Consider the following 14,954-nt stretch of genomic DNA (forward strand, 5'->3'; position numbering starts at 1 on the left):
ACACTAAATATAAAACGCAATCCTGTACTTCATGTTATGTAAAGTAAAAGGTTAATTGTTAATTTGAAGAATATTGTTAAATTATTTAAGAATACTAATAACACAATATCTAAACATACTTGCAATGGGGCTGTATACACACTACTTATATTATAGTATCGTCAAACATTTTTCATGACAAGTGGAAATCGCAGTTTTTGTTGCAGTTTTGTACAAAATCAATACCGTCTACATATGGGCCTGATAGAATATCATATTCGAATACAATATATATTTTCCGTAGAAACCTTCGGAAAAATTATTTGATATAAATGATTGAATACCTTAATGAAACACTCCGATATAAAAGGAAAAACCATTTCGACCACTGTTGGAAAAGTCATCCCAATATTGAGCATTTGTCATTTAATTGACATATTTTAAAGCACAGAGTACTGCAATATTGAGAAAATAAAGAGTTGCTCTCAATCAATTTTTATCATCAATTTACAAATATACTTCACGTCCACTGTTTGCTTAATGTGTGTGTATATTCTGATTCAAATGTAAGAAAATAAAGAATTCCACACGGAATCACACTTTTCAGCATATTTCGACGCACATGATCAAAAGGAACATGGATGTGAACAAATTAAAACTTTTCAAAAGAGTCAGATACTGTTTAGGGGTGAGATTTTTTTTTTGTTTCTCAATTTGTCATTTTCGGCTCAGGTACTACTTAAAAGTACCCACGGCTATGCTTAAGTATATAATACGCCCGGGATACGGAAAATATACGTTTAAGTACCCAGTGGAATGACCGGGTGCCGTTTCGGGTATTATATGTACCCGTGTTATATTTTAGTATACTTAAGAGTAAACGAGGTACATTTTAAGAAATGCCTAAGCCGACAACGATCAATTAAGCGTTATTGTTTATTTACTATGAGTCCGTAAATGCGCATCTATTTGTGTGCAATATAAAATAAATAAAATACCCTACGTGTAAAGCGCAACATACACATCTCAATTTTCTACGAATCTGGCAAAGTAAAATATAAGCATCACACTGTCCACTATATAAAATTTAAAACAGCTTTTTGCACAACGTTCCCAAGACTGTCCGATATTTTTTAAATCGAGAATTGCACTGTTTATGAATATTACATAATGCACAATTTGCAAGAAAATTTCCTGAAGTTCTGGCGAAAACAACAACAAGACACCATAATCACTTGCTTTTTGTTAAAATGAGTATATTTCGCTTTCCGTAAAAAGGAAAGGTGCAAACAAATCGGATTGCATATTCTGCCATGTGATTCTCCTTTTTCGTTGACTGCATACACGATCCAGTTTATGATATCCAGAGAGAAACAAGCACTGGTAAAGACAATAACCGCACTTTGAAATATAAATATCACGAAACTCAGTTTCAAAATCACAAACGTACAGATAAATGCCGACAGCGGGAAAACCATAATGGCCAAACTAATAACAGAACGTTGCGTTTCAGGAAGTCCTACTCAAATGGAACAGAAAATGTATTGCCTGGACAGACCAACCGAAGAAACGCTGCTGTTCCGGACTCACTTGAAGATGCAATATTTTTAAACAAAATTGTAACTGTGTTTTCCGCCTCTGGGTCTGAAGGTGCAAAATTTCAGTCGCCCAAAAGAAAATCATGTTTTCTTTGATTTTCTCATTTGTATAATTAAGACTTTCATTTGCAACTGGAATTAAGTTCATTGTGTCTTGACAATCCTACAGGATCACAATATGTATTGTATTGCATTTACTGTTGATGGTTATATAACTGTTACCACCAGTCACTCAAACGCATGTATATTATATTGTGATGTAGATGTCTGTATATGTATAGATGCTTTGTTAGTTCAAATATACACTACATTTCCAAGAAATTGAGATAGAAAGATTAAATGCTTTGCAATGGTCGTTCCGAAGCTCGATTCAAGCTTTGATCATTGTATGTTTTTAGTTAGTATTTTGTTTTTAAAGTGTTGAACAAAAACAAGTATGTATCTCCTGATATAGTTTCTGGATGTAGTTTACACTTGTTCGTAATTTCATTTCATCGTTCCTCAAAAAGTTGTTAATCTGTTGCTCTGGTCTCCTTCAAGCCATTGAGTAATAAAATGATAATTAAATTGAATGCGTTTTAATCCCTTCTATTATTGTTTGATTTGAGCTGCAATGATATGAGGTTAAATTGTATTTACACTTATATGTTTAATGAATACTGTAGGTCTAAGTGTGAGGTTGAGCGCTCTTAAACCAGTTTAACCCCCCAATGCTTTGCATTGACCGTTCCAAGGCGGTGACCCCACCTTTATTCTTGTATGTGTGTATGTTGTTTCACATTGTGTTGTTACGTACTGTTTTGGCTATCGGTCATTTGCCTCAAATAAAGGACAACACATGTTATATAATAAGAATATAATACTGCTCCAATTAGCTATAATCATTACACACAATTTGCGGGTGTAGCTTTACAAACGTGTTTGTGCTGGGATAATACCGTTAGTCCCACAAAACAGTATAGTTGTACTGTTTAGAGTTTAGAATTTTGCAGTTCTGCGAAATGTGATGCATGTGTGAAATTTTCAGACATACAATTTAAAGGTTGTCATTTTATATTAAATCAAATGTAACAAAAGTATATTAAAAAATGTTCATTTATTACAATTGCTATTTTGATTATCCTTGAAAGTTTTACTATTGAATATAGGGGTTTGTAGTCTAAGCAATCAAACAATATGCGCTCAGAATAAAACATTAACAGAAACATATTCTTAATGTAGGAAGAAAAGCATGACAAAAATAATGATAATAAGCACTGCTTTATATCTCTATAATTCTTAATATTCCATTCTACCGTCAAATAGCTGTAAACCATACGATCCGCATGCATTCCCTTTCACTAATTGTTGCGACTATTTCCAAGAGTATATAATCTACTGGACTTATAAAAATATCACATTTGTTGAACTCGCATACATAAACATCACATACAATAACATAAGATAATATTTGTGTTGACGTCCAAGGAAAGCAAACTAGCTGACGCTGATTTAATACAAAATGATGGATCATTGCGCTTTATGATTGGTTTTACGTAATTCAATTGCAGATGTAAACCTTTGTAGGATAAATTCTATTCGAGAAACGGTGCGTGTTCTTTAAGAATATTTCCCTGGCATATGGGACCGACATCCATCTAAGTGCTTCGTCCAAGTAATTGTTCCTAGACAAATGTCGATAATTCTGAAATAGTGTTTCAATAATGTTCAGGTGCATGAAAACATTATCAATACAGACAGCTAAAGAATGCCCAATCCTTTTTTTGTACCAGGAAGAAGCTTTAACATTATTGGCTTTGACAGAAATATTACCATTTATTGTGGCAATCTCGAAAACAGATTAAGCGAATCAGCATGCATTTAAAATATCACATGATTGCCCCACGAAAATAGTCGTCCTTTTGTGATTCATATTATTTTATAAAAATTATTAGAGTTGGTTTGCTTAGGTTGTAATTTTTACATTTCATGAAAAATTAGAATGCATCCGAATACATAGCATAAACTCAAACATTAATACAAATGTTTTTTAATAAATATTCTTCATCAGAACAATAATATAAATACTTTGTAATAACTGATATTTAGGAATCACATATGTTCTACATGCTTTCAGATTACAAGCCGCTTTACACAGACGTTTCTCCATATGATACAGACGCCTTGGATACATTTCGCCATGTTCAAAAGTAAGGGTATACAGAACAATAGGGTATGCAGCAAACATGGGATTAAAGCTAATGTTTTAAGAGAAGTTATGTGTCACAACATAGAAAATATTTTACTGATTACAATAAACTTTCATACAACATATATTTTATGTTCATAGTGACCTTTTAGGCAACATTTTTGTTGATTTAATTGCACTGCACATACTTATATAAACATATTTATATATAAAATAAGCATAGTTTTTTATTTTTTACCATGCATATGGAATAAAGTAAACTCATATACAATTATATGACACCCGTATTTAGTTCAACAAGGAATTGTATCAATGTTTTATAGGCTTACTGTTACTTAATATGAACTTTACAGTAGGAAAGACGTTGGCATATTTAAAGTAAAATACTAGCCTTAAAGTTTATTGAACTTTACAGTAGGAAAGACGTTGGCATATTTAAAGTAAAATACTAGCCTTAAAGTTTATTTTGCTTAAGATATAGAATATTTTATGTCGTACATATTGCATACAGGACATATGCCCACTATGCTCAAGAAATCGTGTAGTACTAGCGAATAAAAACAAGACACCATAAACACCGGCTTCTTGATTAAAGAGTAAAATTTCATTTTCCGTAAGATTAATTGTGCACATGAATCGGATTGCAGCTTTCAGCTTTTTGCTTCTTCTCTTTCGATAACTGTATAAACGATATATCCAGTTTATGGAACAAGTAAGTTTTGAAGAAAATAAGTTCACGTTTCAATATAAATATGACGACACTTTATTTCCGAATGAAAGAATTCCCAAGCAATGCCGACGGCGGACAAAATATAATGTCCTCATTAAAAACATAAACGTTTCGTTTCAGAAAGTCCTTCTTCAAGTACTAACGGGTCGTTAGGATACAATGGAACAGCCCATGTATTGCCTGAAAAGACCTACCGGAAAAACGCTGCTGTTCTGGACTCTCTTGTAGATGCAATGTTTGGGGACACAATTGTAAATGTGTTAACCGCCTGTGGGGCTAAAGGTGCTTATTGTAAGTCGTCCGAAAAAAATAATGTTTCCTTTGCTTTTTTCTTATCTGTAAAATAAAGATTCGCATTGCCATTGGAATTGTGTTCATTGTTTCTTAACAATTCTACACGATCCACTTCCCATTGTACATCACATTTACGAAATTTTGAAATCTATAGCAAATATTTGGCCGGCTATCTATGTTAGTAAAACACAAGTCTTTCATATCTAATCCCCGGACCGGTAATATTACTAATGTGTTTAAGAAATCTTGTCCACGGTCATCTCTCTTCCTCTGATAAAAGTATGAAAGTCGTCAGTTACTTAAAACTATGTGGACGTAATACTGTTAAAGTTCACGTGCCGCGATTTAAAAAAACAACAACGTAAAACCTATTTATTTATCGATTTAGTGCAAAATCAAACTATTTCGCACCACACTTCAATTCATTAACGGTGTTATTAGCGAGAACGAAGAAGACAAAGTCGCGATTTTTCACACATTCCGATCTTCTCGCCATTTTCATTCAAACCGGAAGTGACGTCACTTTTTTCCATTGTTCATGCTCTCAATAACGAACCGGCGGTATATGGCTTCGGATGTTTTATCTCTCGAAACTTAAGTTAGAAAAATTGATTGGAAATGGAAGATGATGGTGATTATAATGAGTTTTCCGTTCAACCGTACATGTATGAGCCAGAATTTAGCGACAGTCAGTCAGATTTTTCTGACTCGGACAGCGAGGTAAATTTTGTCGATGCTCAAGACGACCATCGTGTTGGGAATACGGATTGGTAAATATATAACTGTGTTTCATGCACGTGTCGGGAAAAAAAACAATAACAAAACAACAAAAATAGTTATTTTATTATTATTATACAGTACAAGCTTGTTGAATATGACTAGGTTACACAAACCACTGGTTAATAATACAAAATTAGAACGGATACTTTAACCAGGTCTGATTAGAGAGGACTGTTGATATTTCGAATTACATGAATTTAAATTTAAAACACTGTTTCTATAGTATTAATAATAAAAGTGTTTTAGTGTGAACATTTATATTAATTTATTGATATATACAACTTCCGTTATAATCACATGATAATCAATACAATAGCATGGTGTAGGTCCAAGTGGGCAGAGTGGGACATTGGTGGGATATGGAGCTGCACCCCTTGGTTAGCTAAGCTGTAACACTGGTCTGATAGTATTACATTTTATGAATGTTTGTTGATATAATTGGGCTTGGGCTAATCTCTTATCTGAAAACATACTGTGTCTGCAATAATCAACTGTGATATATCCACAGATAAGACACAATTAAACAGTCAAATAGCCATTAACTCATAAAACACCAATGGCAGCTTAGTATGGACTAACACACAACATTGGTAACTGGTGTAAATTTGACTGGTAGCCATGGAAATTCTTGAAAAATAAGAAATTAAGAAATCAATCATAATATCTATGTATATTTTGTTTTCTGAGGCTATTAAAAACTGGACATTCGAGTAAAAAATAGAACTCATCTTCGAGAACGTTACAGTGTTCACATAAAAACCGCTTGAGAAGTTGAAATATTGGTCTTAATTTAACATGTGAGATGTTAATCTAGGTATGAGTTAAACAAATAGACGAAAATAAGGCATTTTAAAGGACTTTGCCTTTGTACAATTGGTACAATTTTATACTTTTATTTCAATCAATCATTTCTCACACCTGTCGCCAAAGTGTTTTGTTTCTTTTTTTAAAAACTTTTCCATTTCTCATCTCAAATTGTTGATGTAAAATGATTATGCTAGGTGAGATGTTAATCTAAATATGAATTAAAAAAACTGGATGAAAATGTTCATTTTAAAGGATTTGAGCCTGTACAATATTGGTACAATTTTAAGCTCTTTTACCCTATTGTACACGCTTGCTGTCAAACGTGTTTTGGTTCTTTGTGAAAAACTTTGACATTTTTCATCTCAAATTGATGGAGAAAGATTTGTATGCTAGGTAATATGTTGATAAAGGTATGATTTAAAAAAAACTGGATTAAAGTATGCATTTTAAGGGATTATAATCTGGTACAATGTTGGTACAATTTTAATATTCTTTTATGGATGAACCAGTTTTTATGTACATACACGCCGTCAAACGTGTTTTGGAAATTTTTGAAACATTTTGTCATATTTCATCTCAAATTGATGTTTATGCTAGGTGGGATGTTAATCTAGGTATGAATTAAACAACTGTATGAAAATATTCATTTTAAAGGATTTTGGCCATGTTTAATGTCGGTACAATTTTAAGCTCTTTTACCCTATTGTACACACCTGCCGTCAAACGTGTTTTACTTTTATAAAGCATTTCATCTTGTCTATAACATACTTTTACAAACAAGTATATTAGAATCTAAAACATTTACAACAAAGGTTTCCCTTAATTGGACATCACAATGACAATTAAAGAATGAATTCGCCGGCCGCGGCCACTGATCACACAATTAAAATCAATCAACAACGTAAACTGATAATTGAAGTTAGGATCCCTTCTTTCAACTTATTCCCAAGATTAAAGAAAAAACAAACAAAACATCTTTTACAGTGTGCTAATTGATCTGAAAATTAACACGCGCGTAAAATGTTTTTTTTTCTTTAGCGAAATCCTAGTCCAGGAAACAGGTAATTACAAACAAAACTTTAATAACCTTTAACTTATGAATTAGATCTTAATAACTTTTTTTTTTTAGAGAATTGAAAACCCTACACAATCAAAATAAAAATAAGTCAGACTGAAACCGTTTTTGGATCGAACGATCAAAGCATTTATTATACTGTACTGTTGTTTTTATCAGAAACCTAGATCTATGTGTCCACACATATATATATATATCCGTTTTTAAATAACATTATTTTATAAAGTTTTATATGTTAGAAAGAAAAATGTATACATGAATATTTTATCAGCAAAAGCTTGTCAAATAAACTATTCGACCGCATTATCGCCGCGATTTGGAAATTCTTACAGCGCTATTACTTTAACCATTGCGGCATTATACATTCTTACTCTAGCTAAATATAATCGAGATTTTATTAAAGAATAATGACTAATGTTTCTATGAAACTGTATTGTATAAAAATCGGATCATTATTGCCCAAGTTACAGCCACCTTTCTAATGCGCCGTAACATTTCCGCATAACTTTGCTCGATAATCGTAGCCATTGCTACTGACGCGTCGCTATCTGATCGGTTTCTTGACCACGTGACCCCGCCGCGAGATATAACGATAAAGCGCGAAGTTTCCAATCTGTGTATTTTATTGGTCTTTGTTGATCGGCGTATACTTTTTTTAATGTTACGCATCTAATTGTATGAACCAATGGCCGTGGTTTGAAAATAATGTAGGAGAGACTGTCCGGGTTTGTACAAATAATGAAGGAGCGAGTGTCCGGGTTGTTATAATTAGCACAATAACGTAGGAGCGAACGTCCGCCTTGTCAAATTTAGCAAAAGAGCGATTGTCCGTGGGAGCGATTGTCCGGATACCCATTTCAGAGAAATGCAAATTATTGAAACAAGTCCAAATCTTCTTTTTTATACTTTCAATATTTTTGGTTAGTTAGCTGTAGCCTTATTTATTTATCAAATGAAATGTAATTGTTCTTTTTTTATAGCTGTTCCATTGATTTACCTATTTGTCTGTTATAATAAGAGAAGGGTTGTAATTTATTGTTTGTTAATAAGCTATTAATACATACACGTATAATATATATTATTAATCCATATCTTACTAGTTACATCATCCTTGGCAAAACCGAAAAGTCTCTTGTTTTCTTTTTCCGCATTCTTTGCACCTAAACGAACAAACTGATCCATGTCGAATAACGATTGTCATGCAAAAAAAAACAATACAGAAAAATCACACGTTTTTAATAAAACTTGTATACAAAGAACTATATTTACATAACACGATGTTGAGTATCAAAGTTGATGTTAAGTGCGAAGTGTTCACGCTTCAATCCTTAATACCAATGGACGAGTTTCGGTGTCATGCGCGTTGTGTAAAAGTGAAGTCACAACCAAAATAGGTGGCGGAAATACCCGAGCGGTTTAAGGAAAACAAGATCATCGTTTTTTAGTATCATCATATGATTCCACTCGTTTTAGAATAAACATATGTATAAAATAGCATTTTTCGTTATAACAGGTTAATATGTTTGTTATTAACAATTGTGTTCACTTTTTTCTTATCGAGATATTTCATTATTTGAAACGATAACAAATGATTTACGAATTAATACAGTAAAACTTGTGTTTCTGACATATGATGCTGTTTTAATTGATGTTTCAGTGGTTTGTATCGCACTTTTTAGTTTGTCCCCGTGAAATACAACGTCATACAATAACATTGTGCGATGCATGCCAATGGACCATCACAGCCAAGTGATTTTCCCTAAATTTATACAAAAATTGATCGATTTCTGTAAACACTCTTGTAATGTCAACAATAACCCTTTATTTTATGTAGGAATCACATGCATTTCTTGACGAGTTGATAAACTAAGAATAGTTTACGTTCGTTAAACGTTTAAAACAAATTTTCAGACAAAAGTTGTTCGCAAGACTATTATTATGTTCTTGTTATGAAAATCGGATTCCAAATGAATGAAATGGTAATAACAAATAAATAAATACTACATTACATCTTATTTGGAAGAAATGAATCAAATCGACTGATGCGAAAAAGTATTCTCAGAATGACTTTGCAAAATAAATAAACATAAATTGTAGTCTTTCATGTAACACCATTTGCGCTGTGAAATGCATTTTAGGAGCAGCTTTAGTGTCTATTAACAATATGCATTGGAATCATGTTAAGTTTTCTAAAATATATTCGTTCTTTACATATTCTGTGTTTGCACGGATATTTGATTTCAATTGGTTTAAAGCTGCTTAATTATACAAATCGTATCGTGATCTGATGCTATTAAAGGTCATACTACCCTGTCATCTGATTATATATTTTAGAGAAGGTTAATGGCAAAGTATTGTGTTTATAAATCAAGTGATGGATTATAAAACATATTTGAAACATATTATGCCTTTACGGAACTCCCACATTCCACCTTTTTTCTTTAAACATCAAGTCGAAACAAAATAGAACTTTACTACCAAGTAACGCAAGTTTGTATCCTACATTACGACACAAGTTGAAATTTATTTTTCCTTATTAAAATGGTCATCAAAACCGATTATGTCGGGAAAAATACACGAAATAAAAATGAAGGTACGCATTTTCGCATGCTGATCAACATTTGCACATTTTCAAATGTTGTACTGGGTTTAGATGAAACAACACATAGTAAAACTATTTATAACAGGCAGGTGTAAATAGTACCTAACTGTTTTTGTTTTATATGTGTGTAAACATCTCTTTTGAAAACATCCTAGTACATTAGTTTAACAGTTGATTTCTGTAAAAGATGTGTATACATATAAAACGTTAAACGTTTGCCATCAAAGTGCGAGTGTTTATTTTTAAGGTAAATTGTAGCTCGACAAAATGTTAAATGTGCAAAGATTGATTTACTATAGACGTAAATTCGGAATTGGTTTACGCATACGTTTTATAGTGGTATTTTTGATATACTGACTATGTTACTGACCATTCAATCGCGTACTGTTTTCATGCTTAAAGTTTAATCATGTATTATGTCACTTATAGACCCGTTTGGGCCGGGTGCATGCCTTTTTGTAATTGTCTGTTATTATTCTATATAAGTTTGCACATGTCACTTTAATAACATATTTACTTACTAACTTTACTAACTTCAGCCATTCGCCCCTTAACTTACTATTTTACGACTAGATTGTTAACATTGATAATACGTACTCACGACAAATTTTCCTTGATAAACTATTCGTTTTCGAGCATATTGTATTCTGGCTAATAAATGATGCCAGCTGGTTCATAATACACACATGATTGCTATTGTCATCCGGTGCGTATGTGATAAATTAAACGAATAATGCGCAATGAAAGCTGATTCGACATTTGCCTGAGCAAATTAAAAAGATCATATTGTATTTGATTTCAATATAATGGTATCTTAACTCGTTTTCGCCAAGTATATTAGAATCAATCAGTTTTCAAAAGCAATACTCATTGTGTGCATTTGGCAGTCATACATATCTATAAATATGTTATAACCCGGTGGATGTAAACGTTGAAATAGTATAACAACGTAAATTATTTCAGGACAATACGGCAGTTACGGTTTCTGAAATATGTAACATAGTTTCAATAAAATCGCAAATTTGCAGCAGTTAAATAAGAAGAATGGTAAACTCTCTTATCAAAATAAGACCAGATTCATCTTATTATGAATTGCCATGAAATTGACAATATTTCACCATTAACAACACTTTTTTGGGGTTAATGTGCATCGCCACTTTTTATTTTTTGAACGAAAACAAAAAATACAACCCTATGATACTCCGCCCTATCAGTATAGTTTATTAAATTAAAGAAACACGTAACAGTGTTGACATTCACTTTATAAAAAAAAAACAAAGAAACTTTCAAAATACAACGACATTTTACCATTTGTATATTTGTGTTGTTTTGAAAACATATTTTTAATTAAAATAATTCACCAAATATTAGTTTTATATGTATATTTATTTACGTATTTGCGAAGAAAGTGCCAACACACAAAAACAGTGTGTAACAATGTCAACACTTACAACAATACGGAAGCTTATCATCAATCAAAAATACATGAATCTTTCTAAAACGTAATTAAAATCAATACTCTACCTTTTAAGTAAACCATTCAAATGCATGGCACGTCACTGTGTTAAGGCGCTGACTCAAGATTTCAATTATGTAGGTTAAGTTTTTTGTTGCGTGTATAATTATACAGACTTTAATTGTAAAAATACACATTCTGTGTTTTATTACAGGTTGACTAAAAACGGTTTTAATATCGTTAAGCTAATGCTGTGTTGATGTCCCTGTCAATCAAATTTCAAAATTGGCAATATTTCATTGCGTGATGTTTACACCGGCTCGAACAAACAGCACGTAATTCAATACTTTATGCACATGTGTACTGTGATTAATACCACAGTCTTGAGCCCCATTCTGATTTACATTTTTAGAAGTGTGTGCAAGTCAAAGAGGTTAAACATACAGATATTTCTATCCTAATATAATCATAGTTCCATCTATGTGCATTATTAATCTCTGAATAAGCGTTCGTCGTACAGTGATTACTGTACATGTAGGGAACGCTTCGTATGTCTCCTGTTGACTATTGATATATCGGAGGTTTCATTGAAATGATGTGGGTTTAAATCATAGTATATGTGTTTATAATAGTATGCTGTGTGCTTGCCATAGTATGCTGTGTGTTTGTGATGTTATGCTGTGTGTTTGTGATGGTATGCTATGTGCTTGTGATGATATGCTGTGTGTTTATGATGATATGCTGTGTGTTTGCCATAGTCTGCTGTGTGTCTGTCATGGTATGTTGTGTGTTTGTCATGGCATGCTGTGTGTTTGACATGGTATGCTGTGTGTTTGTGATGGTGCGCTGTGTGTTTGTGAAGGTATGCTGTGAGTTTCATTGAAATGATGTGGGTTTAAATCATATTATATGTGCTTATAATAGTATGCTTTGTTCTTGTCATAGTATGATGTGCGTATATGATGGTATGCTGTGTGTTTGTGATTGTATGCTGTGTGTATGCAATGGTGTGCTGTGATTTGTCATGGTGTGCTAGGTGTCTGTCATGGTATGCTGTGTGTTTGTCATAGTATGCTGTGTTTTCGTCATGGTATGCTGCGTGTCTGTCACGGTATGTTGTGTGTTTATCGTGGTATGTTGTGTGGTTGTTGTACTATCATGTGGGTTTATCTTAACCAACATGTGCAAACCATTTTTTCTCAATACCATAACTCGCACGTATCTTTCAATCCGTTTTTTCTTAATGATTGTATGTGTTTGATCAAACACTCTTGGTAGTTATATGTTTCAACGTACACCTGATTTATTGAAGAAACTGACAGAATTTCTCAATAACGGCATGAATTTGTTGATTGAAGACGCTGTCCCGTTAATAAACACTGCTAAGAAAATAATGTAAAATGAAAGAATAACATATTCAAGTACAGTATTTGCTTTCGGTAGCGGCCGCCGGAATAATAAGTGTGATAAAAGTTGGTATAAATGAATACTCGAAGAGGCGTAATTATGATGGTACCGTGGCAAAATAAAATCTGATGTATTATGTGTCTGAGTATAATAGCACATATTCATGGCAAACATGTTTGTGTCAGAATACAAACAACTACAATAATCAAAGCAAATTACCACAAAATGTATGATGTTATTACCAGATTTTGATATGCAATAAAAGACAGTTGTATTACAATATCACAATGTTACTTATATGTATATATAAAGGCGTGAAAAGAACACATCCAATATAAAACTATAATCACAAACAAATAATCGGAAACGAGCTTTCATATTTGGCTGACGGATAGTCTATTTCGTGGAATCAACCTCGCAAGCAATCTTTGTTAAAGTCAAACACATGATTGTAAACGAAAATAACTATTAATAGATTTAAACATTTCCATTTGCATTACACTCTGAAATAAATTTGGGTCGAGCTCCGAGAAAACCCGTTTTTATGCATGCGGGTAAAGGGTAGTTTCAGATAAGCTCAGCCTAATCATAGACGTCACTTTCCGCCTAGCCTGGCTTTTTGTTTAGAAGTGATTTCCTTTAAACGAACAATAACATGATTAGTCTGTGAAATATGCACACTATATATGGGATGGTATTGTATAGAGATTCATTAAAAACGGTTTTCCTAGAGCGCTACTGATTTTTATTCCAAAAATAGTCTGATAGAGTTATTCGAATGTTTTGTATGTGTACAAAAGTAATATTGTATCAGCTGTTACGTTGCGATTGAATAGTCGACTTATCAATGAACAGTATCCGTGTGTTGAAGCAAGTTTTAACAAATGAATATATAATGGTTTCTACTATAATCCATCTTTATTTTAATCATGTTCCTTATAATATTTGCGAACGTTAACCAAAGCAAAAAAGAATTATAACGAGCAATCTAGTAGCAAATACTTTTTAAAATTAAGTTCAACATAATCGAAACAAATGATTAGGAATAAAAAGAAAGTCTCAATTTGTCATTAGCAATCGATTTATCGGTGTATATACATGTCGAAGCAGCTCTGTTCAGTAAGAGAATTGAAAGTATCGTTAAAGGGGCCTTTTTAAGTATTGGTTAATTGACAAAATAAAAACAAATGTTTAAGATTCGCAAATGTTCGTTGTAGTTAAGATTTGTGTGAGTAAACAGTAATACTCAATATTTACCATGCTCTAAAATAACCGCTATATGCATCGTTTGTCGATTTAAAAACCTGAAAATTATAACGCGTTACAATGCGAAGAATAAATCCTTCAATACGTCTGAATTCGATTACAAAATTTCACGTTGCGTGAAGCATAATCGTATAAATGAATAAAATACAAATAGAATTATTGAACAAGAATACACTCTTATTAAAAATAATAATTCTGATGTAGTTCACATTGCCATAAGCAGCATAAAATTCTTTCTTCCATGCACTAGTTGAAATTCTTAAGTAAAATTGTTTTAAAAAGTTATTCGAAAATAATCACCACATATGGTTCCCAAAGAGTCACGTGATCCTACACCCAGGCTATGCTTAACAGGAAGGCAAGAAAGTCGGGGAGGAATTTAAATTAACCGTACTCAATCATGCCATTAGGCATATTCTAAGTTTTATTAGGACGAAAATAAAACCATTACTGTATTTATTCCATTAAGCTCCAATAACGATTGCCATGAATGCTCGACCTTAATATGCCAATTTTTCACATGCAAGCAAGCAACATATTTAAGATTCAATTTGGTTACCAAAGCATATACAGTATTATTGTAATGCTCTCGGAAAAGGAAAATACTTAAATACGGATATTTCTGTCTGCATGAAATTAAAATGCTATTTTAACATTCAGTGCATGTTGCAGCGAGTCTCACCGATAATTGATCTTTCTAAACATCAGTCTGTCGTTTCGACTGTGTTGAATGTTTTCTTAATTTGATCGTATTTTGTCGCTTTAAAATCTT

This window comes from Dreissena polymorpha, chromosome 12, assembly GCF_020536995.1.
Source record: "Dreissena polymorpha isolate Duluth1 chromosome 12, UMN_Dpol_1.0, whole genome shotgun sequence".
Taxonomy (NCBI): Eukaryota; Metazoa; Mollusca; class Bivalvia; order Myida; family Dreissenidae; genus Dreissena; species Dreissena polymorpha.